This window comes from Protopterus annectens, chromosome 5.part0, assembly GCF_019279795.1.
Source record: "Protopterus annectens isolate FY-2018-M chromosome 5.part0, PAN1.0, whole genome shotgun sequence".
Lineage (NCBI taxonomy): Eukaryota > Metazoa > Chordata > Ceratodontiformes > Protopteridae > Protopterus > Protopterus annectens.
This window is the reverse complement of record NC_056735.1, coordinates 1,541,974,061-1,541,988,905: the sequence shown is the minus strand read 5'-3', so window position 1 is coordinate 1,541,988,905 and position 14,845 is coordinate 1,541,974,061.

Sequence of the window (14,845 nt, the reverse complement as noted above, 5' to 3'; positions counted from 1 at the left end):
CTTTTTATCTAGAGAAAGGAGGTCATTGTCCCACTGTACTCATCCCTCATTAGACCCATTATAGAATACAACGCCCCATTTGGTATGTACCTCTCAAGACATCTGCAACAACTGGAAAGGCCTCAGAAATACCTCACTAAAGAATCACAGGCCTAAAGCAGATGCCCCACGCTGACTGCCTTAAAAACTCCAGCTATACTCTGTCATATCGACTACTCAGAGGCGATCTCTGCTTAACATACAAGGCCATGTCAAACCCAGAGCTGTTGGACATGCTACACTTAAAGAAATCCCAATCCCTCAGAGCTACACGCTCCAGGGATCTAAACCTTGTCATCACAATAAACAAAACATGCTGGAGGGATAGGTTCCTGACCCAGAGACGCCCCAGACTCTGGAATAGATTGCCCATACATGTCAAGCAGAATGCCTCTTTGGACCTCTTCAAGAGGAACCTTGACAATTGGATGGGAGAAAGGAAATTCACCCCAGGGATCACGTCAGTCGCCCTGCTAGACAGGGGTCCAGGAAAGTAAATAATGTGGGAAGAAATAGTCAGGGAATTGTTATGGCTAGGCTTGTATAGGCCCTAGGGCTGATAGCCTAGTACCAACCTATGAACCTATGAACCTAAGAAAGAAAAAAGCAGTACACAAAGACCTGCACTATTGTGTATGAAAAATCCACCAATACTCATAATAACAAAGATCCACAACTGGATTAGCCATCAAACTTTTTTTCTGTTCCACTTTCATCCAAAATAGACTTCCTCAGAACAAAATATACATTCAACTCAAGACATTTATAACAATCACTTCAAGTAAATCAAGTAAAGCATGACCAGTAAAATGTACCTTTTAATTAAGCAATATGACACTATACATGATAAAACAACACATAAAAATCCAGTACACCTAATTTAGCAAATATAATGAAATACACGTTTCACTGCCTAATTTAATGTCCTTTCAACTTTTTGTTTTTTAAAAGGCATTTTAGAGTAAATGCCTCATTTAAACTAGGAGGCTTATCTTTTCTTAACTGTCACTGCCAAAGTGTTACTATTTGTTCAACTACACTCCTATGATTCCCCCTCTAAAATCCTTATGTACCTGTTCCAGAATGGAAAATAAAAAACATTCTACCTGGTTTACACATGACATTATGTTTAAATAGGGCATTATTCTGGCCTTTAACTTTAATAAATTATAAATGTTCCTTAACAAAACAGTGCCATGCTTACCAGGAGGAGGACCATGGCCTTGGCCAAAAGCTGATGGACCTGTGAAAAGCTAAGGATGAGGTAATGTCAGTACCCCTGCATGTTGCAGCACAACAGAGTAATATATCCATATATCTCACAATTACAGAACCTATTGTGTTACTTGTATTTGTCAAATACTGAGTATGAGAATACAACTGAGGTAAAACAAGCCTCCCAAAGAACTAAGACCTGACACACACATAAAAGTATGTCCAGCCTGAAACACTGACTGTTACAGTATTACAGTGCTGATCACAGTAAGTCTACCTGCACGCTCCACTGCTGTGGAAACTGTGGCACCCACTTCCATGATGTATGGTGTGATGGATGCCTGGGATCTGTCCTGTGTGCCTAGGTTTGCCAAGAATTTCTCAGTGTCTGAGACTGGTTGTGGTGCAGCATGCCCTCCACCAGTGATGGCACAATCCCTTGCTACATCTGCTGCCCTTTGTCAAGAAGCATTGGTCATGTCAGTTGCATGGTGCCGAACCTATTCTTATGTCCTGCCTTGAGCGCCCATGCCATTCACATCATGGACAATGTCTGCCACAATGCAGCCTGCTGCTCCCTGTTTTGCCTCCCCCTGGACATTTAGATGTGATGTTGACTTGCAGTATAATTTCATTTTCCACATCAGAAATGGGTGCATGACATCTAGGATACATGCTTCCTGAAAGACAACAAAAGAGGAACACATGAGAGGATCACATATGTGGAAGTAAACTATGCTGACATACAGCAAGTGCTAAATGGCTGGCACTATCCACTGCTTGCTCACATGTCACACTCCACAGTTTCAAGCATACTAAGTGTTTGGATACAACTTAGATAGTTGCAATATTCAGGTATTCTCATATGTGCCATGACAGATACTGCTGCATGATTATACACCTAACACTCGGGTCTACTGTGGTGTGTCCCCTACATGCAATCCCGTGATAATACATTACAGGTACAGTACCATATAATTAACAGTGTGCTACTACAACCACTATAAAGGAAAAGGTCAACAAGACCAGTGTGCCACAATGGCATCAGGCAATGCACATACATCCTGAGTATGTGTAAGACAGCAAGAGATCAATGGCATGTCATTACCACAGGTCTACAACAGGCTTAATGCTGTATTCCACATATGTCTATTCACCCATCTGCATCCTGTTGTACACAAAGTCAGTTGCATACCTGATGGAGTGCAGTGCTCCTGCGTTGACATTTGCACTATCATCAGCCAATGGCATGTAACCACTGTACAATATATAAGGCCTTCATGTACATTAGGACCCCTTTCTGATATGTTGTGCTGGACATTACTGGGATGAGGAGAATACATCATTGCAGAGGGTATGTCTATAGCAGAAATGTTATCATAGAGATGTGTGCTACATGCTCGAGCTGCTGCTGCTAGTAATAGAGATAGGCAGAGAGTGTGACGCTACCCTTACCATTCCAAATAAGGCATGTTTAAGGTAAGTATATTAGGCAACAGTATCACTAACACAGTACTAGGCAACATATCTGGTGTACCCTTGGGTAAGATGGGGTATACATATAAGAATATGCCCAGCATTTGTGCAACTGCCAGGCCATGTGTTACAGTCTGGTAGTAATTTGCAGCACGTATGATGGCAGGCCTTATTACAAGCAGGGACTTCCAATGTGTGTGTTAGCTGTGCAGCTGTGATAATCTACACAGTGACCTTGGAAGGATTGTGTTGTGCCCTCTGATATTAGTGGCCCTCATTTACAGTACCTGAACTGACATTCTGTGTGAATGCATATTTATGCATGATGTGACATAGTATGCACATATAGTTTTGCTATAGGGATATGTGGTGTGTTCCTACCTACAGGCCTGTGACCTTCATCAGTGAAAAGCAGACATGTCATTTGAAATGCATTGTGTGGATAAAGAGTGCGTAACTCAGTCATTAATTGCTGCCTTCACAATACTGTAAATTCACTTCTACAGACCACTGGATTTGAACCCAGGAGTAAGTGTGGCAAAATGCATAATTTGCAAGGTGATTAGGTGATTAGTAGACTGAGCTATTGAGTCACTGCTGTGGCAGGTGTATTTGCAAGATATATGTGCACAAATACATACTGCGACATATATTTTCTACAGCCATCAGTATGTGCATGGCTTTATATGGATGTATGTGTGCACCAGGGTCCCATTTGAACATGTATTTTGCCATGAATGCCTTAGCAGGTGTCTTTCTACATGTTGCTGCTGAAGGGCACATTTACTTGCTATCATAGGCCTCACTTACATCCGTTTTTATGTCTTTGGCTTTCTAGTGGTGTACTATTGCACCAGAGTCCAAGGTGCACTCCCATTTTTAATCTTTTTAATTTAATTACTTTTTAATCACATTTGTGTGCTGCACCATGGTGCTCAGCTCCACTGAAACACGCTTAATGACTGTAATTGGCAATTGCTATGTTTTCTTTAAACCACCTGTTTTGAGTAAGAGTTGTGTGGCATGGCAGGTTAATGCAGTAATCTGCAAGTACGATGGTCTTGGGTTCAAAATATGGGACAGGTGTTTATTTTCTAAGTGTGTATTGCAAGTTTAAAAACACATATAGTCAATATGCTTTATTTAGCTGAGCGAAGCTGCATGCCACAGCACACAGAGCAGCAATGTGCTAAAAAGATATAAAGAAAAGCAAAATACGAATATAGAAAAGTGGTGAAATGGGGTGCAAATGGTGAAAAACATAGTGAAAGGCAGGTAGATATGTGCCGGAAGGGTGTAGGAAAATACTGTAGCTATCCATTTTTTGTGCAGCAACAACTGTGCACTTTGACAGAATTTGTACATGACTTTGAACTCTCAACCCCAGAGAGATAAGTGAGGACAACATAACTGCATTGTCAAGCCAAGTTGATCCAAATTACTTGTGTCCAGTGGACACGTGCGAAATGGAGAGCTATGTATGGGATGATATATTTTTTTCTTTGGGACAGGTGCCTATTTTTTTTTTTTTTTAAGATGAGAGTAGTATGCTGGGGAAGGGACATAGGTACATGTGGGGGAGGTAAGTTGAGTGGGTAAGGATGCATTTGCAGTCAGACAAGACAGCAGACAGGGGTGGTATGTGACATATGAGGGGGTGAACACCTTAGAGAGGGAGGGTGTTGTGAAATCGAAGTCCAGTGTGCCTCCAGACCAGACAGCAGCAGTGTGGCTCACATCCTCACCCATGGGATTGTTGGCACTGCTTCTTCATCATCTTGGGTTTGGCAGTGCTGGAGGCTGGGCATTGGGGTGAGGCTGCCCCACCAAGTCGGCCAGCATACCCCTCAATCCGGCACAGGAATTGGTCAAACCCACTTTAGACTATGCTGCACACCAAGACTAGCAAATCATCCAAGGTGACAACACCCCCTCCACCACCACTACTCTCAGAGTAGGGCCTGGCCCCATCCCATGTGGTGGTACTACCTGATGCCACAGGTAGTGGAGGGGCAACAGAAAGGGTACCACCAGTCTGGGTCACAGATGTTCTGAAACCTGGTGCCACGACCAGTTGAGGCAAGGTAGGTGGATCAGCTGGAACCGGCCTACCTTGACGTGCTGTGGTGAATGAGGTATAGCAAAACGTTAAGGTTAGTAATAACCAAACAATTGTTAGTATTAACAGAATGGAACATCATTTTAATTCATCCAAATAAATATAAATGTGGGGTTGGGAGGGTGGCCTAATGGTTAAGGTGTTTGCTTTACAAACACAAGGTGCAGGGTTTGAGTTTCACAAGGGATAATTGGCTAAGCTTAAAATGGCTCGCAAGGGCAGTTAGCTTAGTACTAACCTATGAACCTATGAACCTATAAATGTATAGTATGTGCAACACAACAGTAAATAACATAACAGTCAGCATGGAAACAGCATGCCAGTAAGAAGTAAACCATAAGGATAACAAAATAGTTTAACAAAGTATGCTAACAGTGAATAATAATAACACATAACAACTTTACATCACTTTTGCTAAAATATAGTTAAACAATGTATGTTAATATTAAATCATAATAATAAATAAAAATAATAAATAAATGAAGATATGTAATGGGGAGACAAAGAGAGAAAGAATCCATTATTGACAACGCAGACTATATCCCTGAAAACACTGATACTAAATTTTCTATAGGAATTTAATTTCAGTTCTGAGTACAGTGACTGCAATTTTCCTGTAGCTGATGTAGCATGTACATACTGATGTTAGCATGGGTCAGTATGGGCCAAGCAATAACAAATGCAGGTACACAACTACAAAGAACACTTTCACATAATGTGGACTCCTGTAGCTACCAAGGTGTTCTGTAAGCAGATATGGTAATACATTGCATTCCAGGAAATCATTTTTCTGGTAATCTTGTGACAGACAGGTTAGACAGTTTTAATTACATTATGTGGCATTGTGACACTTGAAAGGCATGTTTGTGTACAGTACATAAACTAGATATCAGTCATGTCTTACTTGGTAGGGAAGAGAATAGAAACCAATAGCTGTGACTATAGGGGACATCTGCAAAAAAAGTTTACTTTATTGGTATTGCTGATAACTGTCTGTGAAATGTCAGTACAATCTTATCTGCTCTTAACATGGGCTACTTCACCCATATACCATATACCATACACCTTTTGTTCCTGAGTGGGAGAAAATGACAGCATTATGTGACTGAATTCATTTTTCATTCCAGAACTATTACAATGCTATACTTGACTGCAGTGACAGTAGAACACATATGCATGGAATATGGCCAATAAATGCATTAACACTTTATTGGTATTGCTGATAAATGTCTGTGAAGTCCACACAACATCTGCCCATAGACTGGGCTACCTCACCCATGTACCTTTATTACCTGAAGTAGGAGGAACAGAGCGCATTTTGTGACTCATATTGGCCTGCAGACAGCCTTGGACTGTACTATGAGTTAAACCATGCAGTTTTCAGGCCATTAGTTTTGCATTGTACAGCTATTACAATGTTACACTTGACTGCAGCAACCTTACCAAAGACAAGTAATGCATACACCTCTACTGCAATGGTTATGACAAAACAATCCTGCTGTACATCATTTTGCTTACTGTTATTGATATTGTTTATTTTTCATTGCAATACCATTGTTATTGTTCAATTATTGCACTACAGCTATACTTGCCCATTTATTGCACTACAGTTCTACTTGCCCATTTATTGCACTACAGATTTTATGGTACATACTTTATTGCCATAAATGCTTTACTCTTCCTTGCTTATCGCAATACAGTTAGCATAATAAACCCATACATACCACACTCAGGATGCAATTTGGCCAGGCGCTTGGCATGGGACTCGACATTGCAATCCCTCTCAGCTGCAGCTATTTGGAGAGAAGCTCACCATTATGCATACCAGTTTTGCAGAAATGCAGCTTCCATAGTGATAAAACAGAGTAAACCATACTTACATATTTGTGGGGCATCCCTTGCTCTAGCTTCTTGGACTCAGGTGTCCAAGGTTTCCCTCTTTGTACTCTTCGGGTCATCACAACGGTGATGACACTGCTCACCTGTGGAGGGGATGCCAGTAACACTGGTGATTTCCCTGGCCAACCCATCCCAGGCCTCTGCCTTACAATCAGAATCCCAGAAACCACCCTGCAGCAGCCTGTGTTGATGATTTTTGCCAGGAGCCCAACAAAGACCCTAGATTCCTGAACACCCCACCTCTGCACTCGAAAGCATCTACCTTCATCAACATCACCTGCCATATCACCAATTGAACAGACTCCAAAGATTGTTGAAGAATTGCCACCTATTGCACCTAATATAGGTTGTTTTCCCACCCTTACACATCCCAGAGCAACATGCAAAAAAGCACCACATTGCTTAGCATTGCAAAAACCAGCTTAGCGCAGCTAAGCAGTGTGAAAACTCGCACAACTGGAGGTTTAGCTAAGCTTAGCACAAACAAAAGTAGCCATTAACATGTTTAAGCAGTGCTCAGCCTAGCACAGCAGTGCTATATTTCACAAATTTGTTTTTAAAATTATACATATATCATAAATTAAATTATTGCTATCTTATTGCTGCTATGGAAACCCAGGATCTACTAAACATTAGGCTGTATCTCTACCCATTTAGCTATTTAGATATTATGAAAGCTACTATACTTTCACATATACTACTGGGCTACCTGTTAGCATTGTTAAGCACCAATGCATGCCACACAAATGCACTTAAATAGACCCAGACAAAAATAATTAATTACATCTGGTTTATATTTTTTGATGTCTAGCAACTGTCGGCTATGTATGTATGAACATCACTTGGCTATGCAGCACTCTGCTCCATGATGTGCAAACAGCAATTAAAAAAATAAAACAGAAAAAAATGCAAAAATATTTAAAATAACAAAAATACATAATTATGATAATTAATGACAATTGGTTTCTATTTTTAGATGTACACAGCTTGGCATTGCTGCACTCCATGCTGTGCAAACATGCAAAAAATGTGGAAAAAAAGAATTAAAATATAATATTACACATTTGACCCAATTCACAGTTTCAACAGTAGCAGGGAGCAATCCAGGCCTTCCACAACCATGGGGTAGCTTCTGCACTTCTCCCTACACTGATTCAATAACCTTGCTCCTTTGCTTTCCCTCAGCAGTGCGCCATCATTAATATGCATGGTGCTCTGCCGAGGGGGAACTGTAGACATGTACATGGATACACTCCATGTAGGCTCTACACGGTGCCTACACAGACTTTATTAAATCCCGAGGGTAAAATATTTCAGCAAAAAATATTCAAGAATGACATATGCCTAAACAATAAAAACATTTAAAACATTTTGGACTTTGATTTATAGAAACAGATATTTTGTTTAGCTGTTTATGTACTTTTGATAAAGTTCAACTTTACTTCAAATTATAATAAGTTCTATTTTCCAAGGCTGTAATCTTTCAGCAAACTTATTGGCCTGTGAATAGCCAGTCACAACTAATCCATGATAGAAGCAGCACCAGTAAGAATGAGTCAGCATTTGTTTGTCGTCATTATAACATTTATGTTTCTGCTGCATTTCGCTTGTTCCCTTCAGCATTTGGGATTTTAGAATGTATTCTACTGTAAACATGTAAGGAAGAAATGTTTTAACTCTTTTCCTGACACATCACTTTGGTTTCAGAGTATGTGTTCTGGGAAATCTTTTTCAAGACTTTATACACTTTTCTGATTAATTGTGAGTGACAAGATGTTTTTGTCTTTGGAAGTGTTTAATTAGGTTTCAGTGCACTGTATGAGAGTCTATGAAAACTGCAGTCAGGTTCACTTTTATAAGTGGAAAATAGATGCAAAATAAGATATGTGGAAACACTTTCTACACACTACATGTTAATTTTGCACTTGTTTTTCTTGTGAAAACAACATCAATGTTCAGTTATATTTCAGTACTTGTAAAAGTAATACTGCTAAAGATTATATTCTCAAAGGTGCTATAAATACAGTACAGCATATAGTTATTAGACCATGCATACATGTCACTTTATGTTGCTTATTTGTCATGACAGCAGGCTATTGACAATGAACTCTCATTTAGGAGGTCTCTGAAATGCAGTGTATAGAAGAGTATACCAAAACACAGAAATGCATTTTTATACTAATTGTAAGTTGTTCTTATATTCTGGTCTGTTCTGAGCTTTTTTTCTGTGGCTTTGTTTTTTCTATGCCTTGTGTTTTTTCCCAAATCAAATTATTAAATATTTTATGTACAGATTCTTGATGTGATGTTTAATGTTAAATTCATACTTTTTTTAGGCACTTCATGTCAAATATTTAAATAAATGAAGATTGATGTTTGCTTAAAGTAACATTGATTCTATGTCTCATGGGATAAGAATTTGTTAATATTTATATCAGATGACATTTTTTAAAGGAGTTAGGATGAAAATGCTGCCAGGTGTTCCTATTTTATATATGAGCTGTTTTATAGTTCTCCTTTAGAACAGTATCTTCTTAAAAAATGTTAATCACTACATTTTTACACAGTAGGCAGTCATGTACAGTTCATGATATGGAAATGTTCAGTGTATGTACCAGAAAGTTGTGTTCTGAAAAATGAATTTGAAAATGTTCAACATATAACTGTAAATTGTGCCCTGGCATGTACTTACTAAAAATGGATAATTCACTATGTATAAGCATACGGAAAATAAGGACACACATTACACATTCAGCACCCTATCATATACAAGATATATTTCTGAGTCACTACATCTTCCAGAAAATCATTAAGATGGCAAGTCAAATATTAAAAAGGTACTTCAGGTTTTCTTTACTGTATGGTACTTTATTGAATGCCCAACTTATCCAGTAACATGTTTGACTTCCCTGAACACATGGGTGTCACTGTTTTTACATTTTCCTACAAGCAACCCTAGTTATTTTAAGTTTTTCTTAATCATTATGACTCACAGGAGCTAAATACATACCATCTCATACACAAAACTGTTACTTGTAGTATTGCTTAAATACAGATGACTGTAGTGCAAAATTTCCTATGGAATATATAGGCGAGACACCCAGACATATTGAAATAACATAATAAAAGTGCCTCAAATACCATTTCTTTAAGACATTTATTTAAATTTCTCTTTTATCACTGGTAATGAATAACAAAGCAAAGTTCATTAAATATTATCATGTAAAATGAAATATTGCATTCCTGTATTATTAACACAATCTTCAAATTAGATCATCAGAAAAAGGAACTAGATTGTTCAGTTTGCAAATAATGTTAATTTCATAAGATTCACTTTATATCTCACCTAATCCTAAAAAAATTAAATATTTAAGTGAATCTGCATTACTCATGAGTGCATTAGGAAGGCAATGACAGACTGGCAATTGATGCTCACAATCACGTCTGAGAAAGTAATTATTGGCTTAACCCAGTCTCCCAAATTAGTGCCTTTCCATCTCTGTTGTATGAATTCTTTAGTTACTTCATTTCCTGTTAAGATTCTCTTGTCATTCACTCCTTTGCATTAATGATGTCAAGAGCTAAAATGAAATATTAGTACTGCAGTTACACAACACATGTAATTTAACATGTATCGTTGCAAAACAATTTGTAATGACAGTTTAATTGAGTTCAGCACCATATTTTGGTGTCATGGGTTCAAAACTAGATGATATAATTTCTTTCTGTTCCTGTCCCATAACAATATCTATCTATATATATATATATATATATATATATATATATATATATATATATGAATAAATATATATATATATATATATATATATATATATATATATATATATATATATATATAGGTTTACCTCCATAATGTTGATGGCCACAACCCGCTTCCAGGAACTCTGAAATGCTCCTTCACAAAACCTTGAACACTGATATTCCAAACTGCAAAATCTCACCCCCTTTTTCACCCATGTTAGCACTTGTTTGTAGGTGTGGTACAGTTGAAAATGTCAACTTTCAATAGTTTGTCAGCTTTCTGAGGTTTTGGTGGCAGTGGTTTCCAGGAAATGGTTCAGCTTTGTAAACGTTCACCTTTGTGACCTTCAACATTATGGAGGAAAATCTACAAACATATATATATGTATATATATATATATGCAAAAGAATACATAAATGTGCTAAAAGAATAAACTGCTTTAGTCTTTCAAACAAAGGTATTAAAAATATTTCTAAATGTTAATTTTTTCTTAATTAACAGCATTTCTCCATTAATGTGCATACATATCTTCCTTGCTAATTAATATAATTTGCACAGGGGCCTTTTATTTTATATCTAAAAATATTGCAGACTTCGAACGTTGTGTGTTTTTAATCTTAGTGGAGCAGATGTTATTTTATGTAGTATAGAAACTTTGCATAAGTAAATATTAGTCTATGGTTTTATTGTTATATTGTTTCTTTTCATTACCAGTAATCCACAATGATATTGGTTCAGAAAGTTTGGTATAATAGTGCCTTTTAACTTATACAAAACCACACTACTGTACCCTGGAGGTGTTTATAGCTCCACAGATTCATAGATTTTCTAAGACCATTGAGTCTTATTATCATTTATGCCTTCACAGGATCCACCATCAGGTTACACCTTTTTTTTCTCCAGGAAGGCCATATAGTTAATCCCCGAGTATATTTGCATTTGCCATTACTGCTATCATCTAGGCTTTGTTTAAGGGAAGATATTGAGTTAGACTGATTAACAAATAAGGGAGGATTATTCCAGAGGTATGGGATGTTCTGCTTTATAAGCCTGTCAATAAACTGGACTCTACCAAAACAAGCAAAGGGGAGCCATTCCTCTCAGCCTCCAGTTGAGAGAATCAGGAACAATGGAGCTTAAAATCAGGAACAGTCTGTGACTTCTAATCAACATAACATATGCAGATTCAAATCAGCACATAACTATGGGGGTGGAGGCAAGAGACTAAAATAAGAGATGGACAGATTTTTAATATTACTAGAATAGCAAGTTTTGTAGTAACATGCATACATTTTCTCAGTAATGTAAAGTTTCAGGCTCAAATCGCTCTTATTATTTCATAGAAATGCAGCTAGCTATTTGCCTCCTGATCTGGCTTGTCTCCACCACCACCAACAACAAAATTATTTTCTTCTTTTAAAGTGTAGCAAACTGTTTAGTACATTTGTAGCAAGCAGCTGCTGCTGTTTATATCTCAGTTCAGCTTTCTAAGTGTGATACTGGCATTTATTTATAAATGTTGGTATTCAATGAAGAACAGTCTGCATCAGTCAATCACATCTCCTAACACATTACTCCCAACAGAGCTGCCCCCTTCACCCTACCCTAGCTACACTACTGTTATTTAGTTACTGCAAACATCAACAGGTTAGACAGTGAAAGAGTAAGTTTTATGAAAAATATACCAACAATTTGAGATACAAGAATCATGATCAAAGTAACTGAGGGGGAGAGACAAAAAGCCAGAATATGCTGTGATTCTGCAAAAAAATAACGTATCTTCTGTAAAATATGAAGTTTGATTTTCAAATGTGTCTCATTTCTAGTGAATGTAAACATCAATGCTTTGTCAGAAAGATAATTTTTATTTAGAATTCACCAAAAATGAGATAGAAATCTAGCCATTCTGTGACATTCTGCACATCTGATATGGAGTAACTTCCAGTGTGGCTCACACTTTCTTCACACAAGAATCAGAGATGCAGATAATGGAGGTGGGGTGGGGGTGCCAAACAGCCAAAATAAGAGAAAGACAGATTTTGAATGCTACTACTATACACTTGAAAGGTTGACAGAATAACACGTTCTGAGGTAGCATGCATTTTTCTGAAGGATATAACACTAGAAACTCAACTCTCTAGTTACTTAGTGACTGCAGACTTGACTGATTTGCCAGAAAATCACAGACTGTGTAAAATCTAGTAACTCTGCAAAATTCTTGGCACTTATTTATTTATTTATTTATTTCTCAGTAAGGCAACTATTCTCAAATGCTTCTTTTCAATAGGCGGGTAGTAGACCAGGAGCTTTGCCTGGTTATCTAACTTGCTCAAGCATTTCAGTACGCAATTGAAGGTAGAAAACATTGATCAAAGTAACCCTTTTGCAAAAAAGAAAGAAAGAAAGAAAGAAGGAAAGAAAGAAAGAAAGAAAAGCTTAAAGCCTTTACTGTTCCTGTGCACAGACCCAACATGTCCATTAGGAACAAAAATATAAGCACAATTGACAGCCAATAACAGGGATGAGTTAGGTAATAGTCTGAGCACTAAAAGCAGAATGAGAAAATTCTTCTGCAAAATAAAATTCTCCATACATCAAGTGAGGATATCTGGTTAACAAAGGTTGCGGATGATTGTAAGTTGAGGGTTGTATTCAAGTTTCGCTATGACATACAGGGTGTCCAACAGGAGCTTATATTTATCAACAGCAGGTAACAAACAATGGACTCAAACTCAATGCTAAAAAGTATAATATTGTTGCATTTGGTAAGCAACTCAACTTCAGTTTATAGTATACCACTTCAAAATGATAAGATAGTGAAAATCCTGGGTACTTATATGGATAGCTCTTTTATGTTTTACTTTTACATTGCAATGGGGGTTAGGAAATCCTTTTCCCTTAGATAGAGAATAGAAAAATACATTGTCTCAAGGTCAAAAGAAGAAGCCCTTCCCTTATTGTACTCCATACTGATTAGACCCATCATTGAGTATAATGCGCCCATTGGGATGAACCTTACTAGCATAACAAGCAATTGGAAAGACTCCAGAGTTTCTTAACAAAAAAAGATCATGGACTTAAAAGACCTAAACTACCAAGAGAGAATGGAGGCTATATCTCTAAATTCACTAACATACAGACTCCATAGGGGCAATCTGGGCCTTTCTTTAAGGGTCATAACAGAGCTAATAGTTCAAGAATTCATATGCTTCCAAAATCAAACAGTTCTACTGGAATTGAGGCCAGAGATCTCCATCTGCTCCTTCAAATAAATAAGACAATGTGGAGGGCAAGAGTTTTCAGATGGCTCCTACCTCATGTACGGAACAAACTTTCTTACCAAGTGATGCAGTGGTACACAATGGGCAGGATTCACGAAGGCTTGCATGGAGTCTAAGAGTAGTGTAAGACTCCATGCAAGCCTCGCGATCCAGGAACAGCCCAAAACTCCGTGTAAGAGACCAGCTAAAACGTCTCTTACACGGACTGGGCGTGGATATGCTAAATACCTCACTTGCAGCCAAAAGGCATGCAAATGAGGTAGAGTAGTGATCCATGAAGCAGAAAGCAGCCCATGTAAGAGCCGTTTTAGCTGCAGAAATGTACTCAGTTGACAACTGAGTACGTTTCTGCAAAAATCACAATGGAGCCATGTCAGCTCCAAATAAAGGGTGCATATGTGTCAGGCAGCATGCCAATGGCCAAATATGTGGCCATTGGCAAGGTACCCCAATGCAAATATGAAAAATATATTTTTTTTTCGGCCGATGTTTAAACGCAGCGCAGCCCCGTGCAAATGGGTTGCGCTGTATAAAACATAAAAATGAAGGTTATAAACCCACAAATGTGGGTTTTATGCAATACATGGATTTACAATACAGGGACCAGCAGACCAAAAACAACATGGCCACCGTTTAGTGGTTGCTAAGGGGGGAATCTGAGTCTAAGAGATGTAACTAAGCATTAGTAGGCAATCTGATGTAAATGAGTGTTAGGATACTGAATCCACTGTCACATAGCAAATGAGCACACTCTGAGTAGTGTAAGAGATACATAAGGGGGAGGAAGAGAGTAGGAGATAGGTGACATCACAGGGGGGAATGGCAGAAAGAAATGCAGTTCATTGGAGGTCAGTGTTACATGACAGATGTCAGACACATATCATGGAAAGAGGAGTGCCACAAGATAAGCATGGGAAAGTCAAGAAATGGAAGGTGTACACTGTTGCTTACACCAAAGTTTCTTGCTGGGCGTGCATGCGCACGTGTGCGTGCCATGAAGCGCGAGTAGGACAGTGTGCGCGCGTGTAAGGCAGACTGAGCATGTGGGAGCCT